The sequence below is a fragment of the Cryptomeria japonica genome, chromosome 3 (assembly GCF_030272615.1).
Source record: "Cryptomeria japonica chromosome 3, Sugi_1.0, whole genome shotgun sequence".
Classification (NCBI taxonomy): domain Eukaryota; kingdom Viridiplantae; phylum Streptophyta; class Pinopsida; order Cupressales; family Cupressaceae; genus Cryptomeria; species Cryptomeria japonica.
The window spans coordinates 456936203-456955429 of NC_081407.1; positions in this window are offsets into that span (position 1 = coordinate 456936203).

Here is a 19227-nt window from a genome sequence, read left to right on the forward strand (position 1 = left end):
AGGACCAATCCTTGACACTGGTGAGCTCTTTTCGCAAATCCTCCAGGGATATCACTTCTCCTTCTTTGTAAACGGAGGGCATTCCAACAGGTTTCTCATCATCCAATTCCATCAGGTCTCTCCTCAGTGTATCCTCAAGTTTGACATGATTCTCCATATACGCAGTCCCCTCAGCTTTTTCCTCTGGTGTCATGGCATCGACATTATTCAGTACTTCATGCAGTCATGCTTTTAGTCTCTCGTGCTCTGTTAATGCCTTTATTGTTCCACTATATACTTTCCAATACGGTTCAACCTGCAAGAGCATGGTGTTAAACCGATGTCCTATGATATCGTCGACCAGTTTGTCCATCCTTTGTTGGATACCTTCTGCGCGTTTATTGGCCTTCTCTGCTTGATACTTCCAGTACAGAGCATCAGAGACATCGTCCAAGCTACGTCCCGCGGGGTATGAGGTGTATTCGCTGATAGGAGTCCCTGTCTCTAGTTGCAATACTTTTTCCTGCAACTTTTGATTCTCCTCTTTAGTTTTTTCATATAACCCCTTATATGTGACGTTCTCTCTAACCAAAAACTCTGTCTGGTCCAGGTTCAATCTGGCAACATCCAAGTTGAGTTTTGCAGTGACCCTAGGGTCAGTTTTTCCAACCTGATGAACCATGAGGTGCCCAAAGGTTTCTTCAATGTCCACAATGATAGGCCTCTTCCCCTTTGGATATAATGCCCATTGTAGGAGATCTTTCTTGTCTGGATCATATCCAGAGCCTAAGAACAATTTGTCTATCTCCTGAGGCAACACCTATTGATTCAAATCTTGTTTCTTCAGGAAGCCATCAAATAAAAGTGCTGAGTTTATATCCCAACCAGAGAAGATGATTACACTGGCCTCTTTTAGTAGTTTCCTCCCTTTCTCAGGAGTCATATCTTTCATGAGGACATCAATCTCATCTTGCAATCTCTTCATCTGTTCCTCCTCTGGTCTTCCAGCCATGCTTCGTTTTACATGAGCTCCTTTGTATTGGTACAGAAATGAGAGGAACTCCCTAGAAGAAGCGAATCCATCATCAGCAATGAAATCTTCATGCTCAGTCATTCTTATATCAACAACATCCTTGATGTTAATTTCACCAGTGTCCATATTCATCTCTGCTTCGAAACCAGGAGGATAATCTTCTCTAGGAGAATCAGATGGGATACTACTGGCGGTCGATTTTGGTGACATGTGGGCTAGGGGCTGACTATCCTTCTCAGTATTAATGAAATGAAGGAATTGCGAAGGCACTCTATGCATGATTTCTGCTTCATGTTGAAGCAGCCTTTTAGCCACTTCCAAAGGATCTTGGAGATTTCCAATTAGATCTCCATCTATCATTCCTCTTGCCCTTTTCCATTTGTAAGCCTCCCAAACTAACTCACTCTTTCCTCTCAAAGCTTTGGCCTCCTCTCTTTCAAGATTCTTAATCAGGTCATCTGGCATTTTGGCCACATGCATTCCAGCTTTGAGTTTTTGTGATACTCTGGCAGCTCTTATATATCCTTCAGGGTCGAAGTTCTCTCTAGGTTCACCCAGAGTCATGCCATAGTAGTCTAACTTGTTCTGCAGTAAATGATAACTTTTTGAACTTTTAACAATGAAATTAGAAAAAACCAATAAGCCTGGAACAATGGATTGTTTACCAGAATCTGTAAGGTGTTTAGCACTGACAATAGACAATTGTCTTATAATCTCCAGGCTAGCCACCCTGTTTGGCACTGTAATTGGGAGCATGTGGGGTTTTCCTTCATATCCAAATACCCTGATTTCTGTGTGATTGTTATGGCAATACCAATCACCCCAATTATGATCAATCTGTGACTCTGGAGAGAAGTCCTTTGGTCTGAGGAATCTCTTGATTTCAGGGGACAAAGTGTAATCCCTGTGTTGCCCAAAAGCTGCACTAAGAGGTTTCACAAAATATTCTTGAAAGTGCCAGTACTGGTTGTTCATGAACCTCTGGTCCCATGCAGATACCCATAACTGAACTGGCTTCTTCAAACCATTTTTATCATAGGATCGAATGCAGAAATCATCTGACCAGAAATTAATCTCTTGTCCACAATAAAGAATAACATGCATTAACAAGGAATACAATGAAAAATGAACATTCACAAGGTCCCCTTTCAACTTTTCCAATCCATGATTTAAAGCATCTGCAACATAAGTGGCAAAATCAAATGACCTAGGGTCTTTTGACTGTAAATCAGCACACAGAACCATAACCCCAATATCCATGAGTGGATGGGCCTCTAGGCCTAATACTTGAGCTGCAACATAGTAGGTATATTTAAAATAAGGATGGAAATGGTTGACATCAAACGACACCTTATCATCTTTGCTAAATGGAACAAATGACCCACCCACTTTTGGCCTGTGAATAGGTAGCCTCCAAGTCCTGTAGATGTTTTCCAAACTAAAGAATTCTTGTGAAAGTTTCTTCATATCAATACTCTCTTCCACCTCCCAGTCCAAATCAAACACCATATCAATAGTCTGTTTGTTAATTACTACTAATGTATTCCCTCTGTAATCACATATGGTTTTGGTTCTTGGATTGTAACAATCTACCAGAGCTTTCATTAATTCTACATCTACAAACACATTTGGGACTACCAATTTGCCTAAGTTCTTCTTCCATAGATTACTTATGGGTTCAGGAGCGTCCCTTCTTTTGTAACTAAATAAGAATAACTCATGTCCTCTGATTTCAGTCCAAATATCTCCTAGATTTTCAAATCTATCCTCCAATCCTTCTTCTTCACTTTTGATCTTTTTGGACCTTACACTAGATGAGGGACATTGGTCTAATAAATCCTGAGTCAGAGCTCTCCCTTCTTTCTTTTGTCTCTTGGGTTTCTCTTCAGGGTTCAGCTCTTTTCCTTTCCTACTCTTTTTAGAAGAAGAAGACGAAGGCTCCATGATTTAAGCAAATACGAGAGACAACACTTACTTGGAGGAATGCTCGGCTCTTCTGGTTATCGTTCACAAGTTTCCGCAGGTTCTTCGCGATTTTCAGTCTTTTAGCATCGATCTGGTTCTTATGAAAATTCAATCAGATCAACTGTAATCGTATGGGCAACTTGTGCACAGTTAATGTTTTGCGTCTACAACGGCTACTCAAGTGTTTAAACTTAATTGCAGATGTGACATTCTTCAATTGGGCCTTTAACTCTTTCGCGGGAAGTACAGTTCACTCAAAGTGATCATATTTCAAGTTATCGATGAAACCCTTGTCTTCGGCCGAGTGTTTAAATCTTTCATCGAAAGCCCATTTTCTTCGATACTATTGTTTTGGTGAATAGCCCATGTCGAGAAGCCACTTTCAAGACTCATCGAAACCATTCTTTCATCGATAGACTTCCTTTTCGATAAGTCACTCGCAAGTTTCATCGAAATCATTCTTTCAATGAGTTTCTTTCTTCGGTGAGGGCCCATGTATGTTCATCGACATTCCTTTTTCATCGACAACCTCCTTTGTCGATGAAACATCTTTGCTTTTGTTCGACGTTATGTCATCGATGAAAACTTGCATTTCGATGAATGCTTTATGAGTCTCTTCGGTAATGATATTCCTTCGAAATCACTTTTTGCCTTTTGTTTTTTACCTTTTCGATGAAACTTAGAGTATCGATGAGTGATTTTCTACATTCATCGAAAGTAACTTTTGCCGAAATACTTTTGCTTGGTGCTTTCTATACCTCGTCTCGATGAAAATACTCTTTTGATGAAACTTCTTTTGCAGTACTCGATACAATTTGCTGGCCGAAACATCTTTCAGTCTTCACGCCTATGGGAATATACATTTTTTTCATATATTTTTTATTTTCAAATATAGTGTTCAACAGCGGCTCTGACTGAGGATGGAGGCATATTGAATATGTCTTCAAGAATCCAAAATCTCTGGTTAGCGCAGATTTATGATGGTATTTACAATGGAAATGGATCCTAATCTACTGTACATGTGATATAGAACGTTCAAGAAAAGAAGCCTTTTAAGAATTGCCCATGTACTGGCAATTCTTGGACCTCCCCTGTTGCATTTTGAAGCAAATAGGAATCCTCCCCTTTTTTGTCTATAATCACATATGGGCCGATCCACAAGGCTTCAAATTTACCATGCTTGCCTTTGTCTTGACTCCTGGCATTCCACATTAAAACCCAATCTCCTACACAAAATTTTCTGTCTGATGTCCTCTTGTCATACAACCTCTTCATTTGATTTTGGATCCTGATATTCTACCTTTGAGCTTCTGCCCTGACTTCATCAAGTTCTACTAACTGCATTATCCTTTCTTGCGATGGATCTTCAACATCTATCTCTTCTTGAGTCATGAATCTATATACAGGCAAGAGATTATCCAAAGGTAGTCTGGCCCTTTTGCCATAAACCAATTCAAATGGAGACTTTCCTATAGATTTCTTCACAGTTATCCTATCTGCCCACAGTGCAAGATTCAACTTCGAATCCCATGCTTTTTTGTTCTGTCCCAACATCTTTTTAATGATCTTTAGGATATTCTTGTTGCTAGATTCAGCTTGTCCATTCCCCTAAGGGTGGTAGGGAGAAGAATGTGATATCTTAATGACATATTCTCCACAAAAAGTGTTGAATTCTTCTGATCTAAAGGACATGCCATTGTCTGAGATGATTCTTGCAGGGACACCGAATCTAGAAATAATGTTCTCCATTAAGAATTTTATCACCACTTTGCTAGTGGCCTGTCTGGTGGGTATTGCCTCCACCCATTTGGTAAAATAGTCTGTAGCGACCAATATCCATCTGTGTCCTCCACTGGATTTTTCTGATATTTCCCCTATAAAGTCTATTCCCCATTGTTGAAATGGTTCCTCAGCCAACATTGGTCTCAATGGGAGTGATCCTTGATACTTTGTTTTATTTGAAAACTTCTGACAAGCTTCACACTTTCTGACATATCTATAAGAATCATTGAAGAAACATGGCCAATAATATCCAGCTCTCAATATTTTATGTGCTGTAGTCTTGGCCGAGAAATGGCCACCACAAACCCCATCATGCATTTGATGAAGAACTTTGTCTGCCTGGTAGTTGTCTAGACATAATAACAATATCCCATCTCTATTTTTCCAATATAAGTCCCCATTGATAATCACATATCTTGCTGATTTTAGCTTCAAAGCTCTCTTCTGACTATCGGTCATACCATCTGGACATTTTAAGTGCTTAAGGTAATACATGATATCAGTGTACCATGCTGTTTTCTCAATACTGAAGTTAGCTTCTTCCCATCCAACCTGATTCACACCAGATTCCTCAATTTCAGTTCCTGTCATGAGTTTGGCCAACCCTTGTCCTTTGATAACCTGTGAAATTTTAAGCTCAATGTTAAATTCTTGTATCTGATTGATCCATTTGCATCTTTTGCCTGTGACCTCAGTCTGTCTGAAGATATCTTTTACTGCTGCATTGGGGACATAAGCTATAACTTCAGCCCCTACTAAGTATGGTCTAAATTGTTTCACTGCTTTGACCAAAGCATAAGCTTGCTTTTCATTCAGTTCATATTTTACTTCTGAAGGGCTCAAAGACTTGCTAAAGTATGCAATGGGCTGCTCATACCCTTCTGAATTTTTCTGTAACAACACTGCTGCTATAGTGTGACAAGAGGTGAATGAGAATATTATAAAAGGTTTACCAAAATCTGGGGAAATTAGTACTGGTGCCTCAGTAATTGCCCTTTTGATTGCCACAAAGGAATCAATTGCTTCTTCAGTCCAATCTATCTGGGCCTCTTTTTTTAACATCCTTACTATAGGTTTCACTATGTCTGCAAAATTCAAAATAAATCTTCTCACAAAATTAATTTGTCCCAAGAATGATTGAATGGCTTTGATAGTTCGGGGGATGGGAACCTCATTAATAGCTGCTACCCTTTCAGGGTCAATTCTTACTCCCTCCTTGGATACTATGTGTCCAAGTAACTTTCCCTCTTCGACACCAAAGTGGCATTTTTTAGGATTCAAGGAAATCCCATATTCTAAGGCCCTTTTAAATATCTTTTCAAGGTGTTCACAGTGATCATCAGCTTTCTTTGAGTACGCAGCCAGATCATCTTGGTATACTACCATGATTACATCAATCAATTCTGCAAAAGCCACATCCATGGCCCTTTGAAAAGTAGCTCCAGCATTGGTCAATCCAAATGGCATTCGTGCATAGACATAAGTGCCCCATGGAGTTGTGAAGGCTGTCTTATATTTTTCAGTTTCTCTAACTTTCACCTGATTGTAACCTGAAAATCCATCCATCATGGACAGCAACTCACACCCTGTTACCTTCTGCAGCATGTTATCCATATTTGGCAATGGATAGTTATCCTTTAGAGATGATATGTTTAAATTCCTAAAGTCTACACATAATCTAATATCCCCATTTTTCTTCCTGACTGGTACCAAGTTAGAAACCCATGTGGAATATCTGCATGGTTCAATTATTCCCGCGTCTTTCATCTTTATAATCTCTTCCCTCATTTTTGGTAACAATGTTGGATTAATAGGTCTTTGCTTTTGTCTGAATGGTTTAGCTTCTGGTTTAAGTGGTATCTCATGTTGAAAGAGATCTTCCCTGTAAGCTTTGAGATCTTCATAAGACCATGCAAACACATGTTTGTATCTTTTTAGCAACATTATCAGTTGTTGCCTCATAGCAGGAGTTAATTTTTTTCCAATAAAAACATTTTTGGGGGCTCCTTCATTCCCTAGGTTGATTTGTTCAACATCACTCTCTTTAACAGCTGACCCTTTGGTTTCAATCACATCTTGAGCATTAAAAGTTCTTTCTAATGCTACTAGGCCTCTTGGTAATTTATTTGACTTTAGTTGTATAATTTCATGTCCAAATAAAGTTTCCTTACCTTCAGTTTTTTCCACAAAGTCATTAAAATTTATAGCTTGAGCCTGATAATGATCAACACACTGTAAGAAGTTCAGCAGATCTGCATCATCTTGAAACACTTGCCAATTATACAAGTTTTCAGGAACAGATGGTCTTACTTTCATCTCTACTTCAGATATCCCAGTTAGCATTATATCATTGCCTTTTAATGCAATATTTGCTAAAAAATCTGCCATGATGTTCTTTGACCTATCTATCCAGTTTATCTGAAAAGCATCAAAAAGCTCCATGGTATCCCATACAGCATTCCTGTATTGTTTCAATCTTAAGTGTTTCGAGGCATATTTTTCCTTTACTTGTGAGACTATCAATTCTGAATCACCAAAAACACTTATCAATTTGATTCCATGTTTGACTGCTATGTTAAGACCAGTGAGTAGGGCTTCATATTCGGCAATGTTATTTGTACACTCAAATAACAACTTGAAAGAATATTTGTAAGTTTCCCCTGTGGGTGAAATAAAAAGGATTCCAGCCCCACTTCCTTCCTTGCTACAAGACCCATCAAAGAACATTTTCCATATTTGATCATCCTTTTCAGCTAGACATGACTCAATAGGGATCCACTCTTTAAATTTAGGTTTTGTCAATTGTACTCGGAAGTTGTCTATATCAGTTTGTAAAAAACATATTTGATTCACTGTTTCTTCCATGTCTTCTATGATATATGTGGACCGGGGTTCTCTGTCAATTTTCACTTCCTGTCCATTTATTGGAATCGTAGCATATGACAAATCCAGCTGCACATATCCACCAATCATATTTGACCACTGCCTAGACAACAACATTCCATAGTTTGGGGGAACATCTACCACTGTAATATCTGTTTTATACGATGCTTCTGGACAGGCTGCTAGTTTGAACTCTACATCTTTCATAACACCAACCACTGGAACCGATCTGTTGTCCATGGCATAGCATTTCCCAAAGGTAGTATCAACTTCCAATCCAAGTTCTTTCATTACCCCAACAGGCATGACATTTATAGCTGCTCCTGAATCGATCATACAATTCCTTATTTTCTTGTTATTTATCACCAAAGTGAGATAAAATGGGTCTACCTGTGTTGGGTTCTTGGTTATAGTGGACCCTAAATATATAACTGGGGCCATCTGTTCATTACTGTCACCTATTTGTTTCTGCTTGTTTACCTTCTCTTCCTGGATACCTGAAATCATCTCCAAAGTTTTTTCTCTGTACTCAGGACATCTCATTATTTCCATCAATGGGACAGAAACTTTTAATTGCGTTAATGCAGTTGAAATATCAAATGAAGTAGAGTGTTGCGCTGAAGGAAGTTTTACTATTTCTTCCTTTTGAACATCAGGACCCTTCTTATTATTCTTTGGTACAACCTCCTTAGTCTTATCTCCTTTGTTTACTCGCTTGAGTGTCTCATCAGTTTCTTTCATAAAAAGACTAGTAGGTTTACCTTGCTCTGGATTCACCACCCTATTCCTTAAATCATAAGTCCTTTTTGCTTGTGCAATGACATAAGCTGTAATTCTTGTTTTCTCTTCTTCAGTAGGGATTCTGAGCTTAACACTTTCATTTTTGCTGTTGGTCACAGGTAACACAGAGCATTGATCAATGTTCATGGAATCTGACCTTCCTTCCTGGACAAAGGATATCATGTTAACAGTTGGGTCATCCATATGTTCTTCATAACCATCCTCCTCCTCCTGCAATCCTTTTGCTACTGCACACAAAGAAGGAGCGTGTGGCATATTGCAAGCATAACACCACATGTCATCATCTTGAGTATAGTTTACTGTTCTTTTCAAAGGATCTGGAATTTGTTGATTATCTCTATGGTTTCTGTCTACTGGTTTTCCATCCTTCCATGTAGTGTTATAGGGCATGTCTTGCAATCTGGGTCTTTCAGGACGGTAGTATTGCTGTTTCTCTATTTTGTTTACCCTTACAGATAAATCTTTTAGGGCGCTCAAAACTTTGTCAAGCTTATCTTCATCTCTATTAGCCTTGGGTGCTCTGGGATTGTACAACCTCGCATCCTCTCTTTTTCCCACTTTACCAGTAGCCTTTCTGTTGTTTTCTATAACAATGGCATCTTTCATAACATCCCGGAGGTCTCTAGGATTTCTGGTTCTCAGCTCATAGTTTGTTTTACTGTCATAAGCATTGATGTAGTATAGAATGCTCACTTCAGGTACTGGTTTCATCCTATTGGGGATTTTGTTTAGAACCCTGTTAAATCTTTTGTTAAAATCTATTACTGATTCATTTTGTTCCTTTTTTATGCTAATGATTTCATGCAAAGCAAACTCAGGGCTGTTATGGTCTCCATACTGCTCAAGGAACAAATCTTTGAATCCTGCAAGATTTCTAATGGATGCATCAGGCAACATCCTAAACCAATCTCTTGCATCTTCTATTAATGATTGCATAAACAACCTGATCTTGACATCTTCATATGGTAACCCAAAATCCTCAATTACTGCATCAAATGCTTTACAATGAGCCTCACCTGAAACTGCATTACTCCCTGTGAATCTTGGTATTGCTGTCCTGATTTCATTTGGGATAGGATATGGGTACACCATCATTCCTGAAAAATCAAACTGCCTCATTTGTTCCATATTTATTAATCCATGCCCTCCATGAGGATTCCCAAAGTTTTGGTTCATATTACCATATAAGGGTATTTGATTTTGATAAGGAAGAGGGTATTGATTCTGGTGTTGATATTGAAATTGATTAGGGGGTGGATGTTGGTTATGAAATTGACCAGGAGGTGGGTACTGATTATGAGTAGTGAAGTTTGTATGCGAACTTGGCTAGACTGGTGGTGCACTTGATTGCACATGATCATCCCTTTTGTTACCAAACAGGGGATTCTCATAAGCCTTAAAATCATTACTCCTTGTTTTACCCACTCCCTGAGCAAATTTTTTCTTGTAGTTGTTTACATCTTTATTAAAGTCATCCTCACCAACATTTATGCCTAATTTAGCACACAGTTCCAGACATTCCTGAGTCCTTCCTGAATCTCTCATCTCAACAGCTGCCTCCATCATTTGTCTAGTTAAATCTGTAAATTTGTTTGCAGGATCCGCCATACCTGATCCTGATGAAAGCGGTGTGTTTTCTCTAGACCGTGCTTCGTGAATTCGAAACTAGGGGGAATTTGGCATCGCCCCTTCTGAGCTTTATATGCTGCAACCAAATCCTCATTCACTGGGCTTGAAGTAGTTGCTCCATCTTGTTCTCTCAAAGGTGAATGTTGGTTGCCTTCATATTTATACTGATTGTACCGTTCTCTCATGGATTCATTCATGGATTCTTTGTTTTTATTCTTCCGTTGAGAGAAGTCTAACTGGGATAAAGATTGTCCTTTCGTGATTGATCTTGTTCTGTGCATTGATATTTTTAATTCAGAGTCACCACCTCTTTCTTAGAGGACATAAATTATTTCTTTCTTCTGAGTTCTATCCCACAACAGAGTCTTAATGATTTTCCCCAGCAGAGTCGCCAATCTGTTGGGTCTCAAATCAACAGATTGGATAGGTTCTAAGGAAATGCCAACTCCTATGATCAAACCCTCCAATTGACTTGGCCAACATATAGAGTGAACCTATTTGGTTGCTAACTCTCTCACTTTAGGCTCTGCAGGACCTAGGCGGGTATACCTATTCACTAGCTGTTCCTCCAACTAATGCTTTTTATAGCAAATCTAATTTCTCAATCTGATATTTCCTAGTCTCAGAATGGCACAAGTTCCTAGAATGGAGATATAGCAGACGAGTTCAAGATTGTTGTTGTAGAAGCTATTCGATCTATGTTTCCTTACTACTTCTGTTTGCTTTTAAAATAACAAATGGTGAAATATAATGATGAGTGTAATCTGTTGTGACTAGTGCCTTCTTTGTTGTTTGGGCTACAGAGTCATTGTACTTTCTTCAAGACTTATTATGCGAGCTTGTGAGACAGTTTTTTAATCCACCCTTTTGTAGACCTGTCGGTTATTATTTCTTTTGAGATTAATTTGAATGCTTATATCATATGTTGATTGAATGAATTTAACCCCACCTTTAAGGGACCAATCAATGAAGTACTGTAAGGAACAATTACAATTCGCAAGCAAAACTTTTGTTTCAACGTTTCAACAATTACAGTACTGCACTGGTCTCTCTCCTTATTTCTCCAACTCTACCAACCATCAAGCTATTGATTCAGTGCTTGCTCTTGAATTCCTTTTTATTCGCTAAGAAAATTAATCTATCAATTTCCTCAATAGTGATACTAGTGCACTGATTGACCGGTTCACTCTCCTTTATTTCTCTATCCATTTGGCTAGCAGATTTTCTCCTAGCATCAATTAAACTGTACAAATCTTTTGGAAGATATTTTTCTAATTCAATTAGTGCTTTACTAAATACATCCATGTACAAAATTACAGCTTCCTCAATCTGCCTTTGATCCTTATCATCCATATTCTCATAATATATAGAAATGTTCTTCAAATTTTCATCTTTAATAATTTCATCAATTAATTCCCAAGTAGACAAAGGAGGAATAATGCGATACTCTGTTTGGGTGTTCTTCATCTTACCGGATTCTATTACCTCATCCAGGTCAAATTTTGTCTTCTTTCCTTACTTGGTCTTGCTTTCTGGTACAAGATCAGACCTTGATTTCTTCTCCTTTTGCACTTTCTTCTCAGCATTGGATTGGGGTTTCCAGATAACCCTAGAAAACTCTCCTTTCTTTGGGGTCTTGGGAGTGTCCGTATCTAACTCAGTTACAGATTGCACCAGAGAAACTGCCACATACTCTGTTTGGGGTTTCTGCTTCTTCCTTAGAACACCTTTACCCTTTGTAGATGAACCAGAGGGTTCTGCTTCAGCAGGAGGTGTCTTCACCGAAGCGGGAGAAGACCCTGTCACCTTCACCTTGACTGGAACAGGTACAATTTTTTGTTTCTTCACTTTTTCAACTACATCCCTCGTAGCTATAACTTTCTCTCAAGGGTGACCTTCCTCAACAAGGATGTCCTCAACTATTTTGGTAACTTTTCTTTTCCTTACCAGTTCATTGAACTTGGTGTGTAATTCCATTGATTTTTCTTGGCAAGTTTCGAACCTTTCTTCTTTAGCATCCACCAGAGCGTTAAGTAGGTGTTGAGTGTAAGCATCCAAAGTCCCTGCATCAACCTCATAGCCCATAGGCATTATCCACATTTTCCGGGGTTGAACCACTTCCATAAGACATTCATCTTTGTTCACCATAAAGCAGATTGTCCCCTCATATTTCTTCACAATTTATTTGGGGATTCTGACTCTCTATTTCATCTTGTCCTGAAAAGTTTTGAAAAATTCCCACAATGCAACATTCCGATTGTCCCTGTTACTAAGTCTGTCAAGACCTTGTTTTATCTGTTGGGTCATCGGTCTATCAAAATCCCACTACACTCTACCGATTTCAAGAATCTAATTCATGAAGTAAAGCACCAGACACATAGCCAAGGAACCAAATTTGAAGACATGCTTTTTATCTTGCTTAATTTTTTAAAAATTTATCTTCAATTCCTCCAATAGAAAACCACACAAATCATAATGAGAATCTTCTTTGACCATTTGGTAGGCTGCATGGATGACAGTGTTGAATATAGAATTCAATCGGTTAGACTGGCACACTTTGTAACCAATTATCATCGCAACAAACGTAACATCATCTTCCTTAATTGTTTTGATCTTCATTGAGTGTCCATCAAACTCTGCACTGGTTAAATTGTTGACAGTAGGGTTTGTTACTTTGCGTAGTCTTGGCTTGTCATCGGTTTGATTCAAACAAGTTACCACCCTAATAGCCTCTGAAGTAATCTTGTAGGGTTGGTCTAGCCATATAAATTATGCTCAATACATACCTCACCCATTCATTTTCATCGAATGATGAAAAGTTTACAAACTGAATGAAACCCTTTCTCTGCAACTACACAAATTTTGGCTTGGGGTTGTCGATTTCATCCATGATGCCATCAGTATAAAGGTCCAAAATGTCTTCATTGTCAATTTCCTTGATCTCATAGTGAATGTAGGCTCGTACATCATCTATATGCAATACTCTGTGTGGAATGGAAGAGAAAGCTCCAACCGAGTCAACCTCCATGGATTTGTAGGGGTGATTCTTGAACACAGGACGAGGTCTATCCTTGACCTCAACAACCAGTGGAGTAGCAATGGAGGATGAGGATGCCATTTCAAATTTTTAGAAAACCAAACTCAAAAATGTTCTTCAAAAAATACCTCAACTGACTAACGGATGCCCGAGATCACTCGTCAGATTGCCTTTTAGCTCACTGATCACCTAAAAGCCTTGATCATCTTGTTTTGTAGCTCGAAAATACTATTCACAAAGTGAATAATGACTCTCATATTTTCCCCTTTAACTTTGCAAACCCTAATTTCACTTTGAAATAAATGCGTCTTAGATATCCAACCAGATGCCATGTTTAACTACCAGATGCTGAAATCAACCATCAGAATCTCAGATATCAATTGAAATTCAATTCATACCATTTGTAATCTATCGACTATAGATCTCATCAAGGGGTACTACAAGATTTGTATGAGTTTGCCTCCCCCTAAGGCCAAATGCCCTAGTTACCGGATGAAGATTATGCACTGGGTTTAGGTACAGATCCATTATCTGCCTTAGAATCATCCTTCTTTACCACATCTTCTTATGCTGATCTATGATCTCATCTACCTTTTCCTTTCCCTTTTCATCTGATTTGTTCTTGTCTACCAGAGTACTATTTTTTCTTATGCAGTACTTTGCAATGTGACTGGCTTTGTTGCAAGCTTTGCAAACAACATTATTCTACATAGGTCTGAAGTTCATCTGATTTGGTCTTGTCCTACACTTGGTTAGAGATATGTCCAAACATTCCACAAGCATAGAATCTTTTGTTCTGAAAGTTATTCATTACTGCTCTACACATATTTGACTTATGTCCAAAGTTATTGCATATGAAACACTAATCGGTAAAGGTAGGAACATTATTCATATTGTTCATCATATTATTATTGTTCATCATTCCATTATTCATCCTACTTCTGCACTAACTTGCCATATGACCAAACTTATTGCAAGTAAAGCATCTACCATTGAGTTTATGAGCATTAGGTTGTCTTACCAGAGAATTCTTTCTCTTCTTCTGATCAGGGTTTGTATTGCCTTGTCCAGATCCAGAGGATTCACCTTTCTCAAATCCTAGGCCTCGCATATCCTTTCCACATCTCTGACTTTCTAGTATCTCATCAAGCCTTGCTGAACTAGCTTTGAATTTGTCTTTGTATTCATTGGCAGTAGCAAGTTCATCCCTCAAGGTAGAAATATATCTTTCAAGTTCTTGACCATTATTCCCTGATTGTGTCAGCTCAAGTTTCAACTGATCATTCTCATAGGTAAGCCTGAAGCATTCATTAGCTCTTTCCTTCAATGATTGTGCCGGATTCTCTTCATTTTTCTTCCGGTCCTCAATCTCCTTAGTTAGCCTCATCACAATGGACTGCATCTCATTCTTCAAGGCAACATTTTCTCTCTCAAGCTTGTTAACTTCATCAACTTTGTCTTGATATTCCATGATCTAATCTTCTTTCTCCTTCAACTTGTCCATCAATTCCTTCCTCTTCTCTCTATAGACACTTTCTTGATCCTTCAGTTCACTAATGAATTCATCACAATCATTCAGGTTCTTCTTCAAGGTATACATCTCATTTCTAGCTGCATCAAGATCCTCAAGTGCCACATTGAGTTGTCTCTGAAAACCAGAATCCATAGAATCAATCTCACAGATCTTCCCCAAGCGGTTAAGCTTCCTCAGAGGAACTAGGCTCTGATACCAATTGTTAGAATCAGGGATCGCTGAGAGGGGGGTGAATCAATTATCTACCAGAAATCAAATCCACAAACTTATTCTTTATCCACTGGTTAGCAATGCATAACAAAAAATAACATAAACATGCAACAAATAAACCACAAATCCACAACACTGGAATTTTTACGTGGAAACCCAGAAAGGGAAAAATCACGGTGGATCTAGAACCCATAATATTCATATACTATGGCTAGGAGTACATAAATATTACATAGATGGGGAATTCACTTGCATTCAGGCTCACTGCCTAGAGCTCACTACTCAACTACAATTGCCCGGAAGGCTACAACCTTCAGGGAAGTCTCACTAACTTACAATTTTATTACAATGAGGAAATACAATGAAATTAACTCTCAAGTTGCATCTGATAATGCAATAATGAGTTCTGGTTAAGTACTGAATCTTTGACTGTCTTTGCTCTGCTAAATACTTTGTTTATGTCTTAGTCAGCTATCGGATTATTTGTAAACCAAATGCGCACGTGAAACTGTGCTCAATCACACCAAAATGGATCACCTCAATAGTATTACACCAAAAACCAATCGCTAATTCGATCTTATATATCCAGTCTTAACACAAAAATAATCTCCTTCAAGTCGACTTCAAGAAGTGTAACGTGTAGCTTCAAGTCGGCTTCAATCTTGAACAAAACATAGAACCGGACCAATAGATTATAATCACATGCTTCCTAAGGATCTTTCCATTCACCAAGAACATGAGATCAACCAACAAATTAATTATCGCAATCATCGAAAATCATTCTGGACCAAAACAATACTGAGATATCCCTATTTTATTGGTTAGATTTGCGCAAAGACCATTCCTATGACCTTGAACCGTTGTAGCTCCATCAACTCCTACACATACCAACTTTTCAACAATTGACAAGTCATGCATACCGATATGCTTCTCTATGGTGTCCGGTTTTAGTTGCAACTTCTTGTTCCTTTTTAGTTTCCAACTACAAATCATACACTTGCATTATGTTGAAGGCTCGTCTTTGTTTGTATTTGGTACTTCTTCAATGAATGGCTACCTTGACACCCAATCCAACTAAAAATTCCTTGTCATTTCCCACTCACGGCCCAATTTTGTTTTTCCTTTTCTTTTTCCCTTTCATGTACTTCCAACAACATCATTTGCGCCTTTCTTAGCAACATCATCTGCACCTTTCTCAGCAACATCATCTGGGTCATTCACATCAACATTGCCTACGACATTGACATTGACATCAACCTCAATTGACTTATTCCAACTATTCTGGAAATCCAATTCCATTGGAACATCAGATGAGGTGTTGGGATCTGTCTCAATTATCTCATTTCGATCTTTCTTGGAGGTTTCTCCTTCAACAATATTTTTTGGTGCGTCTAAAAGTATAGATGTTGTACCTCCATCTGATGGACTACCAATATTAACATTACCAAAGTATGACCTTATGATTCTATTTAAGCGCTTTGATGGCCTCCCTTCAACACTTTCAGGACTCTGGTTGCTCAACATCTCTCAAGAAATACAAACTGAAAGAAATATAATCTAAGAACTAAGAAGATAAAGCCCTGTATCTTGATTACTTAGGCAATGAATGAAACCCTACTAAATAATTTTAAAAAATGAACTAAAATTTGCAAACTTTGCAAATAAATAATCTTATAATACTGAAAAAGAATTTTTCACTCACACTTACAGATTGGTTTTGTTGAAGTTCGTTATACAACAATGTCTGTAGTAGAAAATTGTCTATGATATGAATCAAATATAGAGAGCTGAAAACAAAATAAATTGTGACAATAAAGTACCAACTTTTGACTGAATTTATACCAATCCAGATTTGGTGAATTTCGTGAGGCATTTTAAAATTAATCTTAAATTTTGGTGAATTTAAGTGGGCTATTGGCATCGTTGAGTGAAAATGGGCAAATCTCCCTAGCTAAAGAAATGATACATTTCAATTTCCAAGGTGATCATGGACCTATAATTACCATTAACTTACAACACAATTGGTGAAAATGGGTCCTCTGAAACAATAACTTACAAAATGGTTGGTGAAATGGGTCCTCCTAAATGATTGTTGTATCGAACTTCTTAGCTCGTATTGGCGAATAAATGGGTGCATGTACATTGGAAATTTCTAAGCTGATGGCAAAAAAAAGAAAAAAGTATGACTGGCCCCCAAAAGACGGTGGTGAAACACCTTGCCTATGGCCAAAAACATGAAAAAATTCAGGTGAATGGGAGATAGACCCTCGATCATCATATTCTCCAATTTCAAAATCCTCGATCCTAACTATTTGCCAATTGGCAAAAATTCGCCACTAAAATTTACTCTGATAGGACACAAACTGGATTTTCAAACAATCAAAGATTCTTCAAAGATGCATTCATTTTGAAGCTCAAATGCAAGTACATGGACCATTTGGACATGAGAGTTGGCTTATTTTTGTTAGAGTTGTATTCAGTGTGGTTGAGATCAATGTGAGTCAAGTGAGTTGGTGGATACATGGGTTCCACAATATCTAACTCTTTTATCTCAAACAATATCTATGCCAAATGATGACATGGAAAGTTCAGTTGAGTATGACCATGTTTTAGATCTTCTACAACCAGGACATGTATTTGTAGTTGTTGCACCATAGGGGAATGAAGAGAGATTAGAGTATTGGTTGGTACAATGTGTACAAGAAAATAAGAAGATAACACAACCGATGATAGATGATGATGGATTCATGTATCCTACAGGTTCAGTTGTTGTTGTAGGAGCTTGGTTTCCAACATACATGATTAGAACTTAGAATGACATACTTGCATTTGAAGACTATGAGAAACACAAAATCATCCTCATAGATTTACACCTTGTTATAGCAATATATGTTAAGTTGTTGAAGCATCATGCAAAAGAAAAGACAAAAGAACTATGGCCAGTTAGTAGTGTTGATCATGAAACAATATTGATACTCTTAAGCAAAGAGATGACCCTTCAAGCACACTTGAGTAGCATATCTAGCTCATACCAATTGACTATAAGGAATAGAAGGTACAATGCATTGTTAATAATAATATCCCTATGGTTCATTAGGTTCGTTATGCTTAGGTTCATTAATTTGTTTGGTTAATAAACTTATTCTTCTCATGGCTCAGGAATGTAGGGATTACGAAAATAATGGACATAATTCAGTAGTGCATGAATTCAGCAGTGTTAATCATGAAGCAATACTAGATACTCTTAAGCAAAGAGATGACCCTTCAGGCACACTTGACTAACATATCTAGCTCATATTAATTGATTGTAAGAAATGGAAGGTACAATGCATTGTTAATACTAACATCCCTATGGTTCATTAGGTTCATTAATTTGTTTGGTTAATAAACTTATTCTTTTGATGGCTTGGGAATGTAGGGATTACAAAAATGATGGACATGATTCAGTAGTGTATTAATTCAATAGTGTTGATCATGAAGAAATACTAGATACTCTTAAGCAAAGAGATGACCCTTCAGACACACTTGACTAGCATATCTAGCTCATACTAATTGACTGTAAGAAATGGATGGTACAATACATTGTTAATACTAACATCCTTGTGGTTCATTAGATTCATTATGTTTAGGTTTGTTAATTTGTTTGATTAATAAATGTATTCTTCTCATGGCTTGAGAATACAGGGATATGCAGGGATTACGAAAATGATGGAATGTATACATGATTCAACTACCAAATCGAAGAAGTAAATTTGTTACAATGAGAATGCATCCAACTTTGGACTGTATGTTACTTTTATTGTTAAATTAATTTTATTCAGTATTCTTTTTTTAATATTGATATTTTGTATAATATTGCAATGTAGGTGTCTTTGAGAGTACCAGTGGTTGGAGCTATGCATTAGGAAGATGGATATCAAAATCAAATGTATTAGTTGTGTATCTAGGATTACTTGATAGAATTGATGTGGTTGGATTGTTGATAGCATTGATATATTTGTACATGATGACATTGATGTAGTTGTATTGACGATATACAATGTATTCGTACATGAGGACATGGATAAGCATAAGGACATGAGTTGGTTTGTGCCTATTTAGAGGCCAAATATTGTACATGTAAATAAAATTTTTTGATGAATTTTTTGTGTAAAATATGTATGATTATGCTTGTTCATGATGGTCACCTCTATGTGTAATGATGATTATGATTATGCTAGACATAATATAGATGTAGTTATAGATAATATAGACATGTTAGACTGCAAACTTGCCTAACCGGACGTGTTGGCATTGACAATTTGCACCCACAATGAACAAAATACGAATTAGGCTTTGTTGCAACTTTTTATTGAATTGCTTTGACGATTTTTG